Raw genomic sequence first — 26032 nt, forward strand, 5'->3', positions numbered from 1 at the left:
CCCCTAACCCCCCCAAGCAAGTCATATTTTTATGGCTATAACTGTAGGGAAAGCTGTTGTTGTTTGCCCTTCAGCAGCCCTGACTGAAGAGTGGCAATTACTGATGAACTTTTCAAAGTATTCATAATTGGATTGGACACAGAATAAAGTTTTGATGGTTATTTTTGTTGTGCATATTCAAGGAACCGGCTGTGGAAAAATGATGTTTATGGCTTCTGAAGAAACATTTGGCAGCCAACGGTCATTAAGAGAAGTCCCGCCAAGTGAAAAGTTGCACTCTTTACCAAAATACACACAAACTCAAGACATAAATACTCAGAGGGGAAATGTTGCACGCTTGCCTGAACTAACTCCAGCTCTCTATCATAATTTCATTAATTGCTCCTGAAGTCTATGATATAGCGAGGAATGCACCAACTGTGAAGAGAGCAAACATATTTCCTGGGCCAAATGTGCAACGACAAACTGTTTTATTTTGAGTAAATCCAGTCATATTGTATCCTGTGTCATTTATTGAGTAAATGCAGACAAATATGACTGCTATCAGACAAAAATCTCTTTTTCAAATTATTCATTTAGCAGGTCCCAATTTTTATGAAATCAGCTCAATACTCACATAATCCAATACATCTTCTAGGCAGTAATAAACAAAAACAATATGATTAAAGCCTCATGGACTTCCAGTTGGATACTGTAGCTGATTAGTTTAAGTACTGGATTCTCTGTCAGATATTTAGTCTTATCACATAATTACTGATCTTAATTTTAGACACTATTTTCTAAAGGTAGAGTTTTGAGTTAGAGTTAGAGTTTTTCACCATTAAACGCTGATGCAGTTGCAAAGTTTCACTTATTCTGTTGAATGTAATAAGGTGTTTGGTTCATATTCCTCAAAGTCAAAAACTGAAAAAATATTTTGGTGTCAATGCCCTTTCCTAATTGACCTTCAATCAGAGGTGGCATATAATTTTGCATAGGGCCATCAGATGAGAAAATGCTCATGTGTTGTTTAACAAAGCAGCAACAATATAAAAACTACTTGGAGGACTTACTGGCATTGAGACTTGGGCACTATATGAAACATCTGAAATATATACATTTCTACACTGTACTGCTTGCAGAGCAGCTCTCGCTCGTCCACTCAGAAGGAGTTGGTGTGATGTATGCTGGGGGACAGGGAGGATCAAACAAACAAAAGAGAAGAAGCAGCAGAAAACTTTTCAACACAAAACCCCTCAAAATACAAAAAGAAAGAGACAAGCCCTGACACTGGCTCCACATAGTACCCGTCCAATTTGCTTTGTTCCCAGTTACCTGCTCCTGCCATCAGAGGGGAGCCACTAGGGGCCATATTGGGGCCATCTTCGCTCCCATGGCCCCCTTTCTCGCCACAGCCTTTAAAGTCCTGCACTGCGATGTGCATGGCCTTGATGTTTGCCTTGTACCCTACATGCAAAGCTATCATTATCCATGCCTCTTGACAATCGCAGGCCCTGTCTTTGTTACATCTGCAGCTCTTTGCCTTGGGCTATGACATGACTGTACGGTTGATCTCTTCTCTTTTACATATCGCTCCCTGTGTCTCTTTTTCTCTCTGTTTTTCTCTACTCAGAATATCCACCATGTTTGAGTCCAACTCTGATTTGACGTCTTGGAAAATCTTTTACCTCTCAGCCTGTGTGACACCTCTGCTGCTTTGATCTGTTCAACAGTTTTCCAGATAACTCGCACTACAGTCGGACAAAAATGTGTGTTGATGTTTGAAACACATTAGGGCTCAGGTTTGCTCTGTGCTGCAGTGTTTTTCACATCATTTCTTGGGGCAATTTCAACAATAAAAGTCCTGACTAAAATGATTCAGGGAAATGGTAAAGTAAGTTATTTATTATTTAATCAAATCAAACGAGGCAATTTTTAAAACATGTTATAAACCTTGTTCGGAGAATCAGTATGAGTCAGAATCAGTGCTGCACTTGTAAGAAATGTGTGTGAGCCAGATTTTGGGTCTTTGTACTCAGATCATTCCTTTTTGGGATAATATGGGATACTAGCACAGAGGAAACCAGACAAGATGAAAATGCCTTACTAGGAAACAAACAATGCTGTTCAAAGGCCTTTCCTTAGCAGACACACACAAATATGTATACAAATTAGGAACTGACAATTCATGTCACACATGGTGTTGACTAGTTCATGTACTAAACTTAAAACCTCTGACAATTTAAATTTTGACATTTGAACACAATGATAAAGCAACAGAAATAGACAAATATGTCCCTAAAACAACATTATCTAAATGGACGACAAGAATTCAGTGCATCTGCAGATGGCACCATCTGGAAGTCTGTTGTATCATAAGCTGGCTGCACAACTGCAGCTTTGTTGGTTTGGAAGACTTCAATTTTATCTTCTATGAAGACATATAATTTCCACAACAGACTGGAAATTAGCAACTCTTTAGAAGATTATAATTATGGTTAAAACTTCAATATTTCTATTTCAGCGATAACATCTGAGAGAATAAGCTACAAAGACCGTTGCTGTGCTGAGTATGACGGTTGCTAAATGCAGGATGAGAAGGTTTTTTTTATGACAAATTTCATTGTAAAATTATTTTAAAGTCAGTGCAGTGAAGAAGAGGCACAGAAACATGCTGATAAAATAAAAAATGAGTATATGTCCAGTCTGCTGCTCTGTTACCTGTGTGAATTCACACACAGCACAAAGTTTTTAGATTATTTTATGCTTGTTTTTGCTCTTTTTGAGTTAAGTAGAGGTGATGCAGGAGAATAAAAGAGAAATTCAATTGTTAGGTTTGATTGATTGACAGACACTGCAGCAATTAGCACTCAGCTAAATAGCTAAATAAATAAAACAAGAATCTTGCTTTGCTGATTATCACTTTAGAGAATAGTTGTTTTCTCTGTTATGGAAGTCACTGGGTGCACCATGCACTGCAAAGTCAAGTCCAATCAATTATACACATCTCCAAAGTCTAAATGTACCCCAGTGTGCAGTCATTTACATTTGAATTTCAGTCCAAACTCAAGAGCTTTTAATTAGTTTAGCTTACAGCCTGCCAAAGCTCGCTTGACCTTCGCTCTCCTCCTCTGCTTGACGTCTGGTTTGTATTTTTGTTCCTCAAAATTCCTCAAAACACACACACAATTACATGCAGATATCCAGTCTGAGTTCTTAAAATGGGTAATTCTTCTATTAGCTGGGCATTTTGTGACGCATAAAACACTTTTTAACATTCTTTTTTTCATAAATAATCAGTTTTGATGCCTCCATTGTTTCTACCTTTTGCACCAAAAGATAAGCCCTCACCCCCACCACCTCCCACCCCTAAGGATCACAGAGAAACACCACTTGGGAAGTCAACTGCTCTCTTCTCGTCAACCACAGGAGGTAGCCGCTGGCGGCATTTCACAAGCCCACCACTGATCTTCAGAAGAAGGACCTGCAGCTTCCCAGAGTCTGCAGCACTGTCAAAAACTAGAGCTGGACTCAGCAGCCGCACCACTGCTCTGTTCTCACCACTGGAGCTGAGAGTACTCCATCAGCAATCACACCTAAAGCTAGACATTTCACTCTGATCAAAGAGAGGGCAGCACTTTAGCAACTTTGAGCAGAATGATTAAAAACTGACCAGACTTAAAGTTTTTTAGACATGTAAAGCAAAATAACTCATGACTACGACTGCAATTTCTTACATTTTAAGTGTCACTAGGGCACAGCATTTGCAAGTGCTTTAAATGCTGTCACAGGTCACCACATTTTTTCAATATCAAAAATTTCTGCTCTTTGCTCTTTCATAAACCTGCAGTAACTGATCCTCTGGCCACATGGGAGATAGAAACAAAGCTGGAAACACAACCCTGACATACTAATACCATTTAAGTTGATATGGGGAGTTTGTTAGCAATTAGCTGCATATTTACACTCCCAGCAGATACAAAGCAACATTAGCATTCATTTAATAACTTGGGCGTCATGTTCACATGCCTAATGTAAGTCCAATATTCACTCTCCTTTTAACTCATTAGCTCTTCAACTGCTAAGAATAAAATTGTCTGCAGTAAAACAAAAAAACAATCCATAGAGCTGAGGAGAGCTGCAGAGCCTGGTAATAAAGGAACCACTTCCAGATACACAGTCATTTGATCTATTGTTGAATAAAAATATTGATTAGAGCCATTTTGGAGCTTGTTGAGGAGTCTCAACTAAACCATATTCAACAAATGTGTTTGAGGCATCAAAATGAATGTTTAGCAATTTGGAATAAAAAATGTATTCATTTATATATCTTTGATCACTTAAAGTCAGCTCCTCTATTGAAAGGTGTCCTTGCTGTTGAAAGACTGCATCAAGAAAAGATTTTAGGTTAACAACAGCAGGAGAGGACAGACATGAAACAGAACACAGGGGTTTCACATAGAGATGAGAGAGTTTTTTTTGGCAGGCAGCACATCCAAAGCTGCAGAGAGAGACAGAGAAAGAGAACACAGTCGCATGCGAAGTGCGTTGATTAACTTGCATTGTCTTTCTGTGTTGCTTTGCTAACACTGTGCGCTGCATTCAAATGAAGTCCAAGACAGGGAGGGAGAGTCGACGCCAGAGAGCCTCTAATTCAGCCTCACATCTCTGACACACTCTCTGTGTCCAATGTCTATTTCAAGACCCCCCCAACCCCCAACCCGGGAAATTAATAATGAATGCATCCTGTCCGATTTAATTCAGCGCTAATTAGGTCAGGAAAGTTTGGGAGCGAAAGGTACGGTCCAGGCCACGTGGTCAGGTCTCTCAGCGGGCAGCCACTTTCATGTGGTGAGAAAAAGTTGAGCGTCGAACAGAGGGATGGCAGGGGCAAGGCCAGTGCCAACAGCACCAGCACAGGGACGAGGGGCCAGGGCTGGAGACAAAGATAATAAAACCAAGAAGTGGCAGCTTCAGAAAGCTACTGAAAAAAAGAAAGCCACCAGGGAGATATCAACTGTGGGCCTTCGCCGAATAGAAAAAAAAAGAAGAGAGCTGTCAGTCTGTTTGTTTGGACTGCGACCGCTGAGAAATAATTATTCCCTTTTAATTATAATTTGGAGAAAAGAAATGCAGCGCTCAGGCTTAGGATGCCTCCTCTGTCTCCAGACAGGGAAGCTGGTGTGGGGCAAACGGCGCTGCCCAGACCGCAGAGCAAAGCGCCGGAGGACTCGCAAAGCAATGTTATCACCTTTCGCATGCCGCCAAGCCAGAGAATAAATGACTTTGATCCGACTGCAAGTGCACTTTGGCCAACTTGGGTGGCACTCTGTGGTTTAAGCAGAAACTCTCTGACAGGAAGAGTTCAGAGCACTGGGAAGAGGGGGGGGGGGTGGAAAGGGGGGACAGATGAAGGTGACAGCTATAGAGGTTAACCTCAATTTGAAGTCCCAACGGGGTTGGAAAATCCCGCAAGGCTAGATATCGCTCTGATCTTTCACATCTAGCTCAAAGATATTGTACCAGACAGTGCCAATAATATCTCTTCAGGACAGACTGACAGATCTAAAATGTACTTCAAAGGTCCCCCAACATTCACTTCTGGACTCTCTTTTAAAATCTTTCCCTCACAGTTAGAACAATGTACTTTATTTCTTATGTACGTGAATTTGAGGTAATAAAATAAGTCTTGAATAAATTTGAATAATAAGTTCTTCCAATGTATGAAGATTGGCAGACAGTAGCAGCTCCCCTGATTCAAATGATGCCAACCTGCTTAGTGGAGGCGATCCAGATGGAGTATCAGTTCAAGTACTGTAAATCTGCCTGATTGGAAGGGCTTAGACATTTGTTGGAGAGGGGTGACTCACAATCATGTCCAGCTGTGACGTATCACCTGAAAATAAACCTCAAAACCTGACTGTATAAATCAGTATTTGTTTGGAAATCAAAATTATTAAATCTAAGGTAAAGTTCCCAGTCTCCTTCTGAACATATAACAAAAATTAAATGTGAAATCTAAGGATTCAAACTCATTTTGAGATTGTAACTGTAGTTTCTAGTAACAACTAATCTGTAAATTAGGGGAGACAGATGTTTATAGTCACTAGGTGTGGTTACTTTCCCAGAGATCACACGTCAGTTTTTGAAAGACAGAGACAGAACAACAGCAGAGCCATTACCAAATTCACTAGACCTGTCGAGGACAACGTAAATATCATAAACACAATCATTTCTAACTGATCCAACGATTACAGATTAAAAATTTTGTTTGTGTAAAAACAATGAACACTTTAACCAACAATAAAAGAAACTAAACATAAGGAGGTCAAGGGTTAAAGGCTCTGATGATGTGTGACAGCTGTACTACAGGTATGGAAATCTATCAAGAATCTACTAAGTACGTACGTAAAAGGAAAAGGAAGCAATGCGTCTTAATGCATCGCTGCTTTGATATCCTGCCAGCACAAAAGGAACCGGACGTGATTTCCCACTCAGCATCAGAATATCAGTCAGTGCCTGGGAAACCTCTCCCTTCACTGCCAGCCAAACAACACTTCTGTTTACTGCTGCACTAAAATAGACGGAAACCGAGGAGGTAAGCAATATATACAGCAAGGAGAAGATAAAATTCAAATCTACATGGCAAACTCAGTTTTTTTAATCTGATAAAACATGCTGCACTTGTTTTTACTTTTTGCTATAAAATGTTTTCAGCTTCTGGAAAAAAACCTAAATATTCCTTGATATACAAAAGTGTTGATACTCATCTGTACTTTCCTCCCAAGTCCGACAAACCCTTTGTGAATTAATTTAAACAAGAGCCAACAGGAAATTGGCCTCTTTGGGGGAGCAATTTTAAATGAATGAATCCAGTTTCAATCAAGTGAATAGTAAGAAAATAAGCAGGAAAAGGTTTTGAGAGCTGTGGCACGAAACAAAGTCGACAGTTCAACCTTTTCCTTTTACTTTGTGGAGTTATTCAGGCCCAAACCTGCTCACAGGATTTTAATACCACTAGACCTTTCCCCATCCTTTGGGAGCAGAAAAAGTAGAAAGATATAATCCTTTTCCCTGTAGAAAATGCCTGCAGGAGAGAAGACTAGCACCGAATCAAATTATTCTCATAAGATGGTATGACCTTAGTTACACTTTATTCAAGGCTTCTTACCTCCACAATTTAACTGGTGTTCTTTTTTTCCCTCGACAACTTCTTGCCATGCATGAATCACAGGTTAAATGCATTCCTTTCAACAGCTGCGCACCCCGGCGACGGAAATATAATTATGTTTTACAAGTCGACTCTTATCTGTAGCCTCCTTCATTTCCCCGCCGACTCTCTGTGTATTTTGAGGGCTTTTCAGAAGTACTTTACGGTGTGTCAGGTTGCTGTTCCTCCGTGTAAATGCACTATTGTATCACTCAAAAGGTCTCTACTCTCCATATCAGGGAGGAAAAAAATGTGGTGTAAATAACCTCTATGGTGCACTTTACTTTTTTGTTGGTTTAACATTCACAGTAGGGACAAACTGCTACATAATAGAATTTAAGTGGTTTTCTCGCTTTGCTTCACAACAGCTCTTGGGTTCAAATCTGTGATAATACGCTCTATGATTAAAACACCAAAAACTGGAGTTAAAACAGACTTTTCCTGCATGCTGTACTTTGCAATGTTAAAGGACTACCCTGACTTTGTAGAAGTTTGGCCAGTTTGTCTACCAAGCACATATGCAGCTAACAGACTGGCGTTTAAGTCATGGTACGGCTTTCTACTGAGAAAGTTCATATTTTAGCATACAGTACATTAACAAACCACTAGCCCTGTCTAATGTCTTAAAACTTAAATCAGCCATCCTTACAACAACTGTAATGTATGTCCACTACCTAAGGGCATAAGTTTCATATCAATGTTTTAGTCACACCCATAAGTGGAGCCAAACTACAGAGGATCAACCTGCATAAAAGCACAAGTCATATTTGCTTTTCAGTTTCACTACACATGCAGCTACTCTCGTCTGTCTTTATAAGGCAGCATTTTTCCCCTCCAGGATAATATGTGGTCCATGTCAAACATATCAATACATTGCAGGCCTGTAAATGGTTGAATGCTCCCAAATTGCTCCAGTTCACTCCCAGTGGCCAGCAGCAGAGGGCTATGGTTGTACTGGGCAGCTCCCAGGTGTAAATAGTGAAGCAATATGAATGTGAAAGAGAGGAGAGACCTTCTCTGGATGAATAAAGATTTAAAATAAGACGCAGTCAGTTTAAGTGAGATAACTCCAGACTGTATGTGACATGTGGAGAAAATAATACTCGTGGGCCGATTCTGACATGTATTCCAGTGACTCACGCCTTGATTTGTGACACAAACATGATTCATTTTCAGAGTCAGAACAAAAAAATACTTGTTTTACTGCATCACTGAACACAGCAGAGTTGTGTCTGTGTTATGAGTGTTACATTAAAACATGGACAAGTAAGAATAATTTAGATAAAACTATGATTAACTGCCACAAAGCTGCCAAGTACAAAAAAAACTTACCTCTAACAGATAAAGGATTTGATGACATAGCTACAATTATAACAATCATGCTCTAGGTACTTTCCTCTCTCTGTGTGATAAAAGACGTCAGAGTACAGGTGTCTTCAGGTAGAGAAATCTCAACTGTGAGCTCTCCACTGAGCTTTATCAGTCTGTCTTTGTCTAATCAGCGTCTATTGTTAATACTGTTGTATTCCTCATTAGCTGCCATTGTTAACAAGCACATTTAATTATGCTAGTTACAAGACCGTTGGCGGAGCTAAAAACAAAATAATAATAAAATCCCCTCCAACCCATCTTATCAAAGTGGGAGGAAGGGAAAAGGGGCAAGAAAGACAGGAATGCAGAAAAAAATTAAAGAAAGAATGAAGACAGAAAGAATAAAAGGAAATTATGACACAAGAAAACAAACAGGAATACTAAGTGAAAAAAGCTGCCATTAAAAGAAGAAACAAACAAAGATAGACAGACAAAAATAGTCCATGTGAAACAAAACAAACACTCTTTGTGTGGGAAAATACCTGCCGGGCTGCTGCCACCACTGCAGTTAGTTACCGTCGATCCCTGGAGAGCGGCTCTCCTGGGTTCCCTAAAACATGACAGCAAAGGAAGAAACAAAACACGGGCGTCAGGAGTCTCAAAGCACCAAACAAATTATCCCCCAACCGTTACATAACCTATTCAAGAGGCTCACAAACAAGGTAAGGAGAATATCACACAAATGTCAAAGTCTTTCAAGTCTTTCTATTAGCATTTCAGTGAAAGAGAAATTTAGAAACATTACTGGTTGAGTTCATCCTTCATGAAAGTAACTATAAAGCATCTATTTTTAGCATTTTAGACATTACATAAGCTTTAATCAACAAAGGGAGAAGCTAATAATATGAAACTTAGTATTTTGGCTGCTAAAGGTCCCAGACACCTGCATTGCAGACATTAACTGCACTGTCGCTGTTTTTCCATACACCATACACAGAAATGAGCATCCTATATGAAGGTTGAACATGCAGTAAAATTCAAGTTAAATTATATCTTTGTCACATGGGACTTTACAGTCTGTACAGCATACAGCAACAGAGATGGGATCCCTCTTCCAGGACAGACATACACAAGAATTGTGTGCAAAAGTTTATAATCTTGGGTTGCAGCAGCAAATTTCTGATAATGAGAGAATTTTGATTCAGGCTGTCTTTGGTTGCCAAAGCTCTACATTAGTAATGGGTGGATGAATCTGGAAACACTGTTTTGGATTGATGACCAAATATTTCAGAGTTCCTCTCACAGATATAAACTTCTGTCTGGCACAGCCAAAAACTGCAGTTAAAAAACGACCTAACACAACATCCTACTTCAAAGTAGCCACATTAGCTGGCTAGTGAAGCTCTTTGTATCAAGCATTTCCCAGAGCTGTTCATTTTTCTGTAAAGTTTTCCATTTACATCTGAAAAACGTCTTTTGGCTCACTCCCTTCAAACCCTTCACTGATGTTGGACCAGTCCTTAAGATGCTAAATATCTCAGGCTGTATTTTTTGGGTAATGTGAATAAAATGACCCATCAGACATCTAGAATAGTCTTGTTTGACTGAATGTAAAAAACATGGAGTCTTGGGTTTGAACATTTCACTCAATGTAAACATGGCTTTAATGAAGAGCTGGAACAAGCTGATACATAAACACACTGTCAGACAGTGTGAAATGAGATGATTATAGGAACCTAAAAGTTACATAAGCAGAAATAAAAGAGCGTCACTTTAACTACTAAGAGACAAAGCTGCTCTGAAGCTAGAAATGCTATTGGTTAAATTAAAATTTAATCGCTGATAGATTTATCGGTTTGACTTCTGCTCCCTCCTTGCCTGCGTCACTGGGCCTCATGAGCTTCACTCACTGAGGTTTACCCCCAATGAGGTAATTCCTTCCTCTGAGAGATATTTTTAAAACCACAGGTCCAACCTGCGAGCGCGTTCCTTGTCCCTGCAGGGACAGCAGGATATTGTGGGGAAGGGGAGGGGGGCAGGGAGTAGGTGTGAATTATGCAAATAAATGCTCAGATACAAACTTGGACGGGGATTCAGTGAAGGAGAAATTGGCTGAGGGAGGAATCGTTCATATGGTGGCACTGGTGGCAGGGGCCTCCCTCCTTTCTCCCCACTCCTTACTCTTTACCTTGAGGCAGGAGCTTATCTTATTTGCCGCTTTTTTTTTTTTTTTTTTTTTTTTTTTTTTTTTTTTAGAAGTGTCAGGATTAACATAAGCACCTCTGCCATTGTGCTCCTACTCAAAATAATTTTATCTGCCCGCGCTCTCAGGGGAGACAATCGTCGTTTTATCAGGTAAGCGAATACCTCCCTCAACCCCCCGCTACCGTATGAAATGTGCCTTTGAGGACTGCCACCACCGCCCCTGTGTTTGCCAGTTTATATTTAGCAGTACACCACTTCATTTTCCCATCTCCAGAAAGGAAGGAGGATGACACAGAGAGGGCCTCGGGTGGGCTGGGGGGGTGGGGACGGTGTTTTCCACATAAATACCAGCTGGTTAAAAAGGTACAAGTGAGGAAGAAAAGAGATTATCTCACTACAGTGAGAATGAAACTGTGAGATACTACCAGTGTATCGCCTTCTTTTTTTTTCCCTTTACCTTTGACTTTTTTACTGTTGTTGTTGTTGTTACCAGATGTGTGGTCACTCCCATTGCTGCCTTTTTCCCATCACCACCATTTGTGTTCCCTCTGTAAAAAGAACTTTTACATGTTCCCTCTTGGTTTACCCCCTTTGCCCTGTGGAAATTGCCCATTAAAGTTTTTTCTCTTTTGGCAGCTAAGGTTGACAGGAAGCAGAACAGGAAATGACATAATGGTTGCAGACTGGAGTGCTTCTCCCATGCCCAGCTGCTCCTCACATGACCTCTGTGACTGGGAGCTGGAAGGAGGAAGAGGAGGAGCTGGCATGCATGGCATCACTGTCTGCTCTTAACATCACAGGGTTCAGTATTTCATTGTCATTCATTTGGCTCAGGCTTGAGTAAGTGTGCATGTCATGTACCTGTCTATGTATTACTACTAAAAAATTGAAAAAGATTATGTTTAAGTCGTGACTATACAGGTCTTAAGTGCTGGAAAAATTCCCTTCCCTATATCAGTAAAAAGTAATATGATTACATCAAGGCATCACTGATGTAACGCATTACATGCAACACTGTGCAACACATGCCAAAAGTGTGTGTGTGTGTGTGTGTCTTTGAATGCATGTAAAGGAGGACATTTTCCCTCTGCCTCACCTACAAATATCCCGTAAGAAATACAGGAAGCAGTGTTACTTTCTGCTCTTCACCTCTACTGAAAACAGGACCAAGACAACTTTAATGTCTTCAGCATGGAAGGAAGTGCACTGCTGCTATTTACAGCCAGATATTAAATATAGACAGAACATAGAACATGCAGGGATTTTGTTCTTGTTTTTCTGAAACTGTGATATCTGGTATATAATTATAGCAGTGTGACAGTTGCATCATCCTAACATTTCTTTAGGTTCTAACACAGATATCGCTGAGGTGTTTTCACGTCACTGAATTTGTGTAATGTCAAATAATTTGGGTACAGTGTTTCCCTGAGTGCCACTTTAGGACAACTTCCTTTGTCCTGAAGCCTATGAGACACACAACCACACTAGAGCTAATACAGCATTCACATCACATCAGGAAAAATAATTAAGCATTACAATATTTTGGAAGAACCAAATGCAACACATCTTAAAACTGTAATTTACTCTGATCACTTTGATGCAAATATAAATATTTATTTGGATTTTTATTAACTCAGATTTTTGATTTTGCTTGCTTAAAGACACAAACCAAAACTGTACAACTACCTCCTGTAGGTTATTATACATTTATGAGCTGAAAAATAAAATGAGTTTTGAGTTTTTTGCTTCTTAAAAACAAAAACACTTCAGAGGTAAAAAATACCTCAGCTAATAAATGATACCATACATTTAAACAAAAAAAAGGATAAAGCTTTAAAACCCTGTGGAGAAAGTATGTTTTTTCTAGGTTAAAAAAACAATAATTAAAACATATATAAACTGATATTAGGTTTATTCTTTCACAACTTTCATGCTCATATTTTAGTAAAAGTTGATAAATATCATGTGAACCCTCCTCTGTGTTTGGACGTGAGGGATGGACGCAGATATATTTTCGAAGAATTCCTCAGCTAATTAGGCACAGAGTTTGCCATCTCATCCAAATTTCTCTTGACTGGGGCAATGAGAGAGAAACCTCTGAGCCAAAGTATAATACGAATATGAAAGTTTTGCCCCCCTCCATCTGCTAAATTTGTGCACAGAGGCTTAATTGGGGCCAAATCTTGTCAAAGCCTCTTCTAGTGAACGTCTACTATTAGTTCAGAGCATGTGAACAAGAGATCACCATAAGGATCCAAACTTTTAACAAACTAATGCTTACTTTCTTTCTGTTTTTAAAATAATTCATAGCCTTCATAACATCTTTTGATGTAACATGATAAAATTCAGCATCACCACAAACTAAAGTCTCCAAAATCACCATGAAACTGAATGAACACCTCCCTGTAACATAAAAACTTTATGACAGCAGGATTTATTGCATAAGTTTTGGTAGTAGGTAAATCTAATAAATTGGTAACTGAGCATGTATTTATATAATTTTTACACAGTATATATTTATTCTTTCTCGATGTTGACCTCTTGCCTAAATAAGTGGAACTGTCTGTCATCACATCAAAAAAGCGATTTCAACAACTGAGATTAATTTGTTTATTTAGATATTTGTGCTGTCCTTTCACCATCTCTAATAAACTCTTATTCCACTTCGCCTGTGTTTGTGAAAAAAAAGAGATGTAAAAACTGGTATTTGGATTTGTTTTACTCAGCAGACTAACTAATGCATTTTGTTTTGTTCAGAGCGACTCTCAGCTGTCAGTGTTTGAAACGTGCCCTCCTGGGGTTCAGCAACAACATGATAGTTGTGCATTAATGTCACTCACGCTCTGCCTTCTGCCCACACCCACACACTCACACACACACACAACATGTGTGTACATACCCACACATGCACACAAATACAGATAAATATAGTGCAGACTACTTTTGTCACACTAACGCATTAGCAAACACACACCTACATATATTTGTACATGTTCTGCGTGTGCATGTACACACTTGACATCACCTTTACATTTGCATGTGTGTACACACACAAATGACTTCATACCCTCAGCCACATATACACACACAAACTCTTCATGACATAGACACACACACACACACACAGTCGCCACACACACATGCAAGCACACAAATACATTTATCCAAATCATTCACACTCTGCATGCATACACACATTTGTTTGTCCGCCACAGTTTGTACATGCACACACTTTTTCCAACCACACACACACTTGTACCTTTTCAGACACACAACATGTACACACACACACACATTTTTTTAAGCATCATATTTACGTCGGCAATGTTACCATGTCAGTCGACTGCGTTATAATCTCCGACACATTTACATAACATATATTACCCTGCTGTGTTGACGGCCAAGTAAGTACTCAAGCTCATCCCAGCCCCCTTTCATATTTACGGCGTGACTGATTTAAGATGGACTGATTGTGGGGATTTAATTACGGGGGACACAATGGCCACACAATTCTGTTTTCTTCTCTTCCCTTCTTGCGAGGCGCTGACACGCCGCACACTCGGCTGCACACTGCCGAGGAATGTTTTACACTCCAAATGAGCTGTGCTTGCAGAAGAATTTAATTTGATCTGCCGCTGTAATTGTGCTCTCAAAAAAAAAAAAGAAAGAAAGAAAAAGAAGAGTGGTGATGGTTGGGGGGGGGGGGGGGGGTTGAGGCATGCTGGGGTGGGAGGGGTCGCAGTGCGTGCAACTTTAAAATGTAATATGCACAAAAAGTAAATTAACTCAAGAGGAGAGGCCCTTGTGATGTGTTGACACTTGCACTGGGCTCTCTTACAGGGAAGAGTGGAAGGAGGAGGAGGGACGATACAGGGAAGGGGGGGATAAGAAGAAAAAAAAGAAAAGGGGGAAAAAAGAAACGGCCATGATAAAACACCACAAAGAAAAGCGTTATGAATTTTATTAATGACTTGCAAGACAGTATGCAAAACATCAAAGGTCCACGGGAAAGATTAATGACCCTGTGTGAGACTGTTTAATTACCTCCAGCTAATTAGATTCTTGACCAAATTTTTAATATCTGCGTTCATGCCCGACGCCTAATTGAGATTCCACCATATTTATCAATCTTTCAAAAAAAAAAAAACCTTAGTGGTGCTTTTTTTGTTCCCTTTAGCCTTTCTCCTGCTGCTCTTGACACTTCATCGCCATTTAAAGAGCGATTATGAATCTCACCCAGGTTCGAGAGAGAAAGGTTTCCAAAAACAAAAAGTGAAGCCATGAAGGAGGACTGATGCTTATTTACTTACTAACAGAAGGAGGGGGGAGGGGTGGTTATCAACCTGATCTTGGTTTCTAATGAAGTGCGCTTGCTAATAAACAGACTTAGCGAGCTCTGTCAACTCTCCTTGTCGTGCCATAATTCTCTTATCTGGACCTGAGCTGAGGAGAGAGGAGCTCTCCCAGGAACTACTCTCCATCTACGTCTCGTTTCGCCTCTGCTTCCATTTTCCTCCTCTGGATAATCCGGCTGCTGTTTACCAGCACACGCACAGTTTCATCTAAATCGTTGCCTTTGAACTTGCAGTGCATATTATCTGTTCTGTGACCCTGTTGTTGTTGTTGTTGCGGCTGCTGCAATAATTGCACATGGATTATTGCAGTGAAGTCAGAGATGACTCTTCCTCTGGGTTCTGGGTTTTGGTATCCACCTCTGTGGCTGTTTGTTGAGCCATTTCAACATCTCCAAGTTGTATCAAGACAGAGATCATAAATTCCAGCTCATTATTAAAGCTTCTCTACCTGGAGGATGCAAGATAATTACCAGGGAAGGAAATAAGGAAATCGTGATTTCTGTACATGAAATTATTACTCAGATTTTTCTCTAATCTTTTCTTTTTGTCTTGTGGACTACTATAATTTTTTTTTTACCTTTTTAGAGCTCTAAAATTATTCAAAAAGTCTCAGAGGCTAATAAAGGGTCACAAGGAAAATCAACAAAACCACAAAGATCACTCACTGTAAAGTAAAATGTTGTTATTTTGCTGACAATCTACGTTTGTGTTGTAGCCACTTTGATTTTATTCCTTTACTAAGATCTCACTAAATCTCCTTTTTAGGCATTTTTGTGATTTAACTAACACACTTTAATTTTACACTGCTGTTTTGGTTAAAGACGTTGTTGTTTTTTTTTTTGGACAGATCTAAGTTTCAAAAATTAACATTAAATGTCTCTACTATCCAGGTTCTGAGACAAAATATGTTATATCAATTTACCAAGATGCAAGGTAGACATTTGCATTAATTTAATTATTTATTTTCCTCGTTAAGGGATGAGCTCAGTTGTTATTGTATTACTGTTTCTCTGGCTGCTTTCTTGCCTGTGTTTTAATTACTGGAGAAGCATTGTGTAAGAGCAGGTGACTCACACTGGAGTAAACATTTTGGAAAGAAGAAACAGAGGAAACTAGTGTGTACTGTGATGTACAATGCTGAGGGCCATGCAGGGCCACCCACAGCACCATCTGCTGTCCAAACATCTCCATTACAATAGTAACCCACTTCCAAAACTAACAACATGCAAAAACAGCCAGGCAGCCCTGCAGCACTGCACTGTGAAATCATATCACTGTGTCAAGTTTCACAACACTAGTTTGAGAGCAGGGCTAAGCCTTAATTAGCATGCATTCGTTATGAAGACGTATCTAAAAAGGCCTCATTCCCCCTTGATACCCCTCATTTTCTCCCTGCCCTTCTTCCTCTATTTCTTTTACTTTATTCTCTGTCCATTTTCCCCTCTGCCTCAACATCAGGGTGTATTCAACACTCATTCTTTCACTCCCTCCATCTCTTTTCACGCCATCCATTCGTTTCCATCTGTCTCTCTGTCTCTCTTTAAAGACTGAGATCTAAATAGGAGTAGATCACCTCCCTCGCTGGCGTTTCATTAGAGGCAATTAGAAAGCCGACGCTGCAGCGTCCCATAAGGCTCGACGGGGAGAGGCAAGATGCAGGCCGCATTAGCTCGTTGAGATGAAGTATGTATGACAACGCTTTCATCAACGCGCAACAATTCCTCGCCGACATCTCCGAGCTGAGTGTCAGAGGTACCATTCTGACAATTATGACAATTAACACTGTCAAAATAAAGCCATTAGCTTAGCAAGAGGGCAAACCAATACACTTAATTACAGGGTTTTCTGTCAAAATGGATTCCCTTCAGACCACTTCCAAAATAGAAAAGAAATCAAATAAGTTGAGTGTATGGCGGCGGCCGAGGAAAAACGGCCGACATCTGCCGCTGTGTTAGCGCTAGCCTCGGGTTGCTGTACCCCCGAGCTGTAGCTTTCTGTCAGATGAACACCACACACACACACACACACACACACACACACACACAGTGACCTCACATTCATTTAAGGAACATGGGAATAATAAATCATTAAGATTCAAACTTCCTTCAAATACAAAGGCTTACAAGTGCTGAATATTCATTCATTCTATCTGCGGTAATGATGAACCAACTTTTCAGTGGTTAACATCTCTTCTTTTTTAAGTTTTATACATTATATTGTTTGGTAGTTTGTTTTTATACTGTCATGGCATTGAGGCATGTGGTGTCCTATCTTAATGCAGTGTCATTTATTTATAACTGTTCCTTGTTTGCAAAAACAGATGTTAAACCTCTTCCTCTACCTGAGGCATAAAAAGATACATGTTTTTGCTTTTTTAAAAATAAACTTTTTTAAATTGACTTTTGTGAGGAATGATGCTATAAAAGGCTGTGCAGACTCCCATTCCCTCTTATCTTTGATTCTGAAGCAAAGCATCTTAAGTGTTCATTAATGCCTCATATTTCTTTTTTATAAATGAGATTTGGCATCTAAATGGCATTTGAAATGATTAAATTAAAGGATATAAATCACAATTTCTAAGAATGCTGATTCTGCATTGTTGTAATGCTGGCCTCCAGGCTGTGTACAGTGTGTCTCAGCTACTGCATGACCACATCTACTGTAATGGCACACAAAGTAAACTTCACTTTGCACCAGTTTCCTCAAGAGTGCCTTAACGAAGAACAAAAGAGCAATCTGCAAAGCACAGACAGTCGTTGTCCAGGCTCCAGGTTGAGCAGTTTGTTAAAACACTACTGAACCATGACGTGCAGAGATGCTATAAGCTGATGGGGGAGGGGTTGTGCCAATCTCAGAGAGAAAAAGAAAAAATCTGTACGACGATGTAAGATTGAGTTTTGTCACCTTTAAAATATGCAGCACTGCCCATCTGTCTGCGGATGCTCCGGGGAATCTGCTCAACTTTGACGCGCCAATGTGAAAATACAATTACACAATCTACAGGGAAATCCTGCCCTGTCACATTATATTTACCTTGGGTCAAAACAAACGTGCACTCACTTCTCTGTCTATCCATCCATCTATCCAACGTCTTCTCTGAGTGGATGAGGTCATTCTTCATGAGAGTCTGGGTGCTGCAATACAACCACATCTGTTTCAGTGACCATCTGGTCTTGTTTATGGCACATACCTGTTTTCAGACATCCAAAGTACAATCAAAATCAGATTTAATGGAACTGAAGAGGATCAGGATGTCTGTGATGTCAAAACAGACCCTTGTTTTGTAATAGGGTGGATTTGAGGTGACAGCATTGTTTAGCAATGCTAAACCCAGTGTCAGATCCTGAATAATTCTCAGTCAACTAGCCAAAACTTGAACTTCAGTTGATAATAATATACCTATGAGACATGCAGTTCTGAATCTCCTCATTAATCAATACAATCTGGGCATTCTTAGATGCTGCTTGTGTTTTCCAGTAATGTGTCTCTAACTGCTTCTGAAGTCAACTTGACAGCATGACTCTTTTCCAGATGTCTTATATTTTGTATTATGTCTAGGAGGTGTTGTCATCACCTGATATAACAGATCAGATGCTGTTTGACCCATTAAATAAAAAACTGAACAATTATTGCTACTACTGGTAGTTTGACTCAAATTCAGATAGATCAGAAAACCTTTAAAGATGTTTGTGTTCATCTCAACTCTTTCAACAATAAAGTCTCATTAACAAACTGAATTTCAACCACTGAGGCATAAAAGCCAAAGCAGCTTCCTGAAGCCTGTGACCCTTGAACGACCTCTGGCATCCAAACATATCCTGGATCAAACTGCAGTCAAGGGGGTCAAAAATTTGGGCCAAAACCTCTTTTCCACTGCAAACACCATTCGCTGAGGAAAACTGTTCCGGGTCAGTGAGGAGTTTTCACTCAGTGCCTCTCTGATTTGTTTGTAATTAATGATCTCAAACAAACAAAGCGATAAAAAGTAGGGGAAATAATTGACTGCATCTTTAAATGCATGTGTGATTAGCAAATGGGAAACATTGAAAGCGCTGTGGGGACACGTGTAAAAGTTAGGGTGATGACCACAACTGTCAACACACTCATGCCCTTTATAAAATATATCAGACAGCAGCAGCAGTTAGTCTGCTGATGCTTCAGAATATAAAACCCAGTCAGTTTATGAACACATTTATGGCTACTATAGCCTGTGTGTATGATCAAGTTATATTTCTCTTTTCTAGAGCATGTGTGCTTACAAGTATTAATAAAATAAAAATAAGGAGTAGTTTGACATGTTAGCGTTGAGGACTACAGTTACAGTTACTACACAATGTTTCTTTTAGTTCTGGCTAAACTCTTGGAAACAGAAAATGCTTGTCTGTACATTTCAATTATATATATATATATATATGTGTGTGTGTGTCATTGTATTTCCTCTGTCTCATTTTCTGATTTAAACCACATCTCAATGGAATCACCAAGTCTGTAAATCAGACCACTTTGAGTCAGAGTCGTGGAGGGATCGACGCCGCTGCCGGTGCTTCTCCCCTTTTTGGTTTTTATCAAAAAGGAAGCTGATGAGTCCCTTCAGATAAGAATGGGAGCCCTTCACTTAAAGCTCCACACTAATAAATGAATATGTTCTCCATCACGCCAACCGCTTATTGTATTTCACAGGGACAAAATGCAATTTGTATCATTTCTGTGCCGCACATCAAAAGGAAGTGGGCCGTGTGCGATGACTCACCGCAACCAAACGCTCTGTTTACAATCGAAGAAAATCAGATCTGTACTCTGTTTGTTCATTTCTTTTTACATCTCCATTTGTTTGATAAGGTTGTGAGCAGTGATGGTAAATGGGTGGATAAGTCGAGGCAAAAACAGTGACAGGGCCCTTCTTGGCGGATAGGCCGTCAGCTTATCAATAAATGACATCATATGCCCCCCAGACGTCTCTCTGCCTGTCACATCGGTGGCACTCGGAGTAAAAAAAGACAAAAAGGAAGGAAAAAAGAAATGTCTATTTTTCCCATTAGGGCTGTCTGGATGAATGCCGGAATCAGACACACTGGGGACAGTTTGTCTCTGACTGACTGTGGAGATGGAAACTTCAAAATGTACTGACTGCAACAGTCCAACAAACACACTCTAAGTGTACAGTTAGAAAAGAATAGATTGCGATGCAACAGATGAAAGGAGAATTAACTGCATTAGAATAAACTTGACAATGAGACCCATTTTATTATGCATTACTTCCCCACATTGGACTAGAGTCGGCCAGAACAGAGTGGACTAAACTTTAATTGACAATTTCTTCACTTGATTTGATTAGTAAACCACATCAGTATAATAATATAACTGGAATAAACTATTTTCTTACTTTTTGCTACTTTACTTTTCTTGATGTAACTTTAACCTAAAAAGAGTAAAGTCGCTGTGGTAAACTGAGATGAGGGATTACTACCGGACTAGAGTAATTAAACTACACAAGTTATGTCGACTGTCTGTCTTATTATTTTGTTTTCACTGTGTGGTTTGTCAGTGGAAACTTTAAAGGAAATCTTCTTCTGTCATGATGTGTGTTTTGTGTCAATTAGATTCTGTTCTCCTTGCCAATCAATATTATTTACTTCTATTTTATCTTTTGGGTTTTTTCCTCATCTAATTAGTCTTGTGTTTCTCTATTTCATGTTTCTAAATTATTGTAATGGAATCAGTTATTATCGCATTACTTCTATTTTATTTGTGTGGCAACAAACTAAAGTAAACTGCAAATCGAACAGTGTTTCTCTTGTGCTCTGTCCCAGTACAACCCGCCGCCTGTTATCACTGGCCATATTTCGTGGCTGATACAACTATCCCCATGACCAACCACTCGCCAAGACAGGAGAGCCTGGAAAGTCCCGCTTCACCAACAAAGATGCCTGTGTGTGTTTTGGTTGTATTTGGCAACTGCGCTGAGATCTGTCTGGTGACATTATTTGAAGAGCATCATCCACATCCCATTATCACTGGAAAGTTTGAGAGTCAGCTTTGCCATGCTAACAGGAGACCTGGGCCTACAGTAAACCTCCAAAAACACAAGTCCTATAAAGATTTTGCACGCCAAGAGCAAGCACAGACACCCATTTCTTCAGCAAAGTCAAACAAGATGAAAACTTTCTCATAGCGAGATGATAAGCAGAAGCCAGACACATTTTATTAAGTTTAAGATTAACATCTCTCACATTAGAACATAAGGGAGCATCAGATTTAATGGAATGGTTGCCTGGATTCACTTTCAATATGTTTTCCAATTTTTCTGCAAGCACGCTCTAGTCCTCTCGACTCACACTTTCTATACTTTACATTTAACATGATTTCTTAAGACTGAAGTCTGCTCATTCTATGCAATTACCTCAAGTTGCAAGAAGTTGTAGTGAACTGAAATGTAGAGCCAGTGCAGTTACACTACCATATTTTTCAGAGATGCGGTGATGATGGTCGAGCTCATTAGCAGTCAGCCTGTAAGGCCATGTGTCTGTGAGCTCTTTCTAATGTATTTTTGAAAACAGCAGGGGTATATGACTTTGAGCAAACCTGTAGCAAATCACACAGTGGGAGCACAGCGCAATTTCTGACTGTGACAAACATGCATGATTTTTACTCCGAAATTGGAGAAAGATAAACACCATACTGGTACGTTGTTATCCTTTGGATTTAATAAATCAAATACAAAAAACTAAACATGGTAAACAGGTGAAACCTGATTGGAATTTGCTGCAAAACATTACACAAGAGTCATTTGCAGACAGACCCAAAAATATCACAAAAAATGAAATATCGAAATAAGGCACTATTGGTTGCTGTAACACATTCTTTGAATTAAAGTACAAACATTTTGATGACTTGTAAGCTTTTGTGGAATAATATGCATCTTGAGCAGTGGGTCTGACTGGCAGTGCCACCTCCTGCCTTTCATGTAGTAAACATGGTTTCTTAAATCCATATTTCACTCTCTGCGACTCTCCTGATCTGCATCATCAATCATTCAGTCAGAGCTGGTGGCACGAGAGGGCATCTGAGACTGAAAGGAAACTTCAAAGGCAGGTCAGACTCGGCCTGCGACGCTTGCAGACTGGCACGGCCAAAAAGAGTATTGTGTTTTCACAACAATGGAGAACCATTACAGCGGAGCCTGTTATCAGCCAAAGTCTACCAGGGACGGTTCCTGCCTCATTGTGAGCCACTGGAGTAGATTGTGTTCAGGGGTGAGTTCAGACTAAACATATTAGGGCGTAAGAAGACACACCTGAGGCTTATCTGATGGGAAATGGAAACAGCTACAATGTCCTGAAAGAATGCATCCTGCCAAGTGGTTACGTTTGAGGATGGGGTTTCTATGTGTGCGCTTACGTCAGTGTTGTGTATTTGTGTGCGTTTACAGATTTGAGTGTATGCATTTAAGTGTGCCAAAATGTTAAGTGTTGAAGTGCCTTTTTTTAAGTGTCTGTCAGGTTTTGTTCATGGGATCAGGATGTACAGGTATATCAAGGTCCTTTGCGTGTGTGTGCATGTTACAAAAGTGTCACTGTTATGCAAGTGTGTCAGTGTGTGCATGCTTTTTTCTCCTTATCCCAACATGTGGACCAAAATCCGAGAGTATCTCTCATGAAAAGTCAGTGCGTCATCTTTTAATGATAAAACTGCAGATGAATTGTTTATGGTGCTTTTACATGTGTGTACTTGCATGTGTCTTTGTGTATGGGTGCGTGTGTGTGTTGGGGGGGGTGTTAGCTGGAGTGAATAATTCAGAGAAAAAGCCGTTTGTTTTCAGGGGGCGAAGGCAAAGACACATCTGAAACATATGGGAGGAAATCACATTGAAAGCAGTGAGCAGTAAATTAATGGTAACAGATGCCAAGATGTCTGGCTAGTGCTTTTTTCTATTCCTTGCCTGCTTTTGTTTTTTCCAAGAGCGCTTGCATTTTTAATGTTGAGAAATAATACAATTAAGACTTCCCTCTCTCATGTGAAGTTCAACATTGTCACACTGCAGCGTCGCGACACCAGAATCTGTTTGGAGAGTCAGTGCTACCTGGCTCAGGAGTTACTTTTCTGCGCCATCATTTAATTGATTTTAATTCTCTGCGGTAAAAGGTTCTCGTCCACAGATGACGGCTCGACAATGACGCCATAAATTATTTATGTTACGTTGATGATGCAGGCCTGTTTCACTGATGAGATAAAACAGAACTGTTGTCTCTGTTTTCTCAGTTCGCCCACCCCCCTACACCCCCCAAGGAGAATATCTTGACATATTAGAAATATGTGTAAGCTTCAACAGCGTGTTTGTGTGTGCGTGTGCCAGTGTGTGTGTGTGTGTATGTGGTGGTGGGTGTGTGAGGGGGGGGTTGGCCTATGTCCAAGCTTGAGCTGCAACAAAGACAACCTTGCTCTTAATGGCACATATCTGGGAGATGGAGGAGCCCGATACATGAAAGCACTGTGATCATTACACTGATAGCAATTATCCTTCAGGAGGCTCTAATGGCAGCGGCCTCTCTTGCACGCACACACACACATGCACACACAGACAAGCTTGCAATCAAGGGTGGCGGGCAATTAAATGCAATGCTTTTTTGTGAACCTTTAACAGCGAACAAAGCCTGACGACAAGGACCGACAAGGAGATTTAATAAAAGAAAAGGCGTAATTTTGGAGAACAAAAGGAAAAAAATCAGGACAAGAGAGGGACAAAAGGGAAAAAAAGATATTAATGTTGTTTATTAATCTCTTCTTAATGTGTTGCAGTGGACTGAGGGGGAAGGAGGGGGTATGAGGGGGTCTCTGGAGTGGAGCCGTGGCTTTGGCAGCAGTATGATTGAGTGCAGGGGCCAGTGTGATGGAGGGACAAAAACAACAAGGTAATTAAAGCTTAAAGCGTGCAGTTTACGCTCTGCCATCCGTGACAGCGTAAGGTGTCTTCCATCCAACCCCCACCACCCCCCCTTTTCCAAATGAAAAATAAGTCAGGTAATTGTCATTGCGCACTGCATGTCATTATTTATTAAATGGGTAATTCATCTTCGTGGAGAAAGCAGAGGAAAGCAGGTAGGACTGGTTTATTAGTCATAATCCAACGGGCGAGTCGTGTTTATCAAATCAGGGTTTTACAGGAGAAATGACAAACATAAACAGAAAGAAATCATCCTCACTATTATACTCTCTTGAGTGTGAGAGTGTGTGTCTGTGTGTGTGGTGCTGATGGAGAGAGTGGAGTCACCACATGGAGAGAAATCTTTGAGTTAAAGTTTTCGAAGGCATCAGCATCACCCCCCTCACCACACACACACACACACACACACACACACACACACACACACACACACACACACACACACACACAGAGTCCTTTTCTACAGTATAGTTTTTTCAAAGTGCGACGGGTTGACAAAAGAGATCGCTCCCCGTTGTTTTTCCTCGTGCGGTTACAAAGAGGCGCGTAAAAAGTTACAAGGTTGTCCCCCGTGGGGTTAGATTTCAAACAGCACCTGTCAAAGCAGATGGGGCATTTAAATAAGAGTCTTTAAGAGGTATTTGTTACAGCGGAGCTCAGGAGTACCTGCTGTGCTCGCCGATGCTTTTCACTGCTGTCGTTGCTCTCACAGAATCTGTTTGCTGTGTTTGCAGGGATAAACATCACATTAAAAAAAAACACAAAAAACCCACTGAGGCCACAAATTACAACAGAGAAGACTGCATTTATGTAACGGCTGAGGCGAGAGAAGCCAAGTCTGCTTGTATGACTCTGTATGAAGATGTACTGCATGTGTTTACTTGTACATATACATGCTTACATACTGTTGCTAGAAGGTAAAATTTCACTGTAGTTGTGCATGAGATGAGAGAAATCCTGCAATCCTTTCAAACATTATATAACTTATAACCAATTATATCCTTTTAAAAAAATGTTTTTTCACCTGGCAATAATCATGCTTGCATTTAGGTGAATGTTTTTGCAGTTGTGTGCAGTGTGTGCAATGACTCAACAAAAAATTGCAATGTCAACTTTCAAGGAGCAAAGAGAAACAGTCTTGATGACAAGACATAAACATTGAGGAAACTTTCAAGAAAGAAAGTGGAGCAAAGTTAAATCTTAAAAAGTCACCTCAATGCGCATGTATGCAAACACAACTCACACCACATAACACCGTGATCTCTCCTCTCTCACTGTACCCTCCAAACTGAAAACAACATGCTGGTTTGAAGATGCACACTGCAGCGTCATGACGGCACTCGGGCCTCAGCCTCAGTGTGAGCTCACACCTGGGAATTTAGACAGAGACTGTGACTAAACATTACCCTGGACAGATGTGTCCTCACAGCCAAATGTGTCCTCAAGACAAACAAACACAACCACCTATAAGACTGTTGGACTCCTTGGAGACTAGCCCTGGGCTAAAAGAGATCCAAATAAATAAATTAACACATCAATCCACAGCCTGTTTAGCTTTGGAGAGCCAGAGGTAAAGCCACACACACGTCAGGCCTTTTGTTACTGTAAAATTCAGCCTATGCACTGTATTATGGAAGCTACATCAACATTTTTTCCACTGGTCAGGGAATTACAATCACAATCCAAGGTCCAAGGTGACCTTCAGTCTGAAACCCCAAAATAATCAAGGTGCAATGATATAAAAGGATAAAAAGGAAATCCTTGTATTTGAGAAGTTGGAACCAGCAAATGTTTGTCATTTTTGGTTGACATATAAATTACAGTTTCACCTGTGTAGTCCTACTGTACACCCTTATTTGATAAAATTGATGACAAGATCAGGGAAGGAAGAGGAGGAGGTGCTGTCTAAGCTGTGCCTGACAGGCCAGGAGTTGCCATGTTTCAGACTGATCTCCTCTTGAGATGACTCTCCTGTCACTTTGTTTCATCACTCTGCGCCTGGCGTCTTCCCGGGGCAGCGACCACCAGGGG

General features: G+C 40.2%; 1 long non-coding RNA gene across 2 annotated transcripts in view; it reads right to left on the reverse strand.

The window, feature by feature from the left end:
• Positions 1-26032, reverse strand: part of LOC127139148 (uncharacterized) — a 161662-nt gene that overhangs the window by 97065 nt on the left and 38565 nt on the right. For both annotated transcript variants that reach the window (XR_007809138.1, XR_007809137.1), the window contains exon 7: positions 9043-9110. This is a non-coding gene — a long non-coding RNA (uncharacterized LOC127139148). The remainder of the gene's footprint in view (positions 1-9042; positions 9111-26032) is intronic.

This window comes from Lates calcarifer, linkage group LG7_2 (assembly GCF_001640805.2).
Source record: "Lates calcarifer isolate ASB-BC8 linkage group LG7_2, TLL_Latcal_v3, whole genome shotgun sequence".
Classification (NCBI taxonomy): Eukaryota; Metazoa; Chordata; class Actinopteri; family Centropomidae; genus Lates; species Lates calcarifer.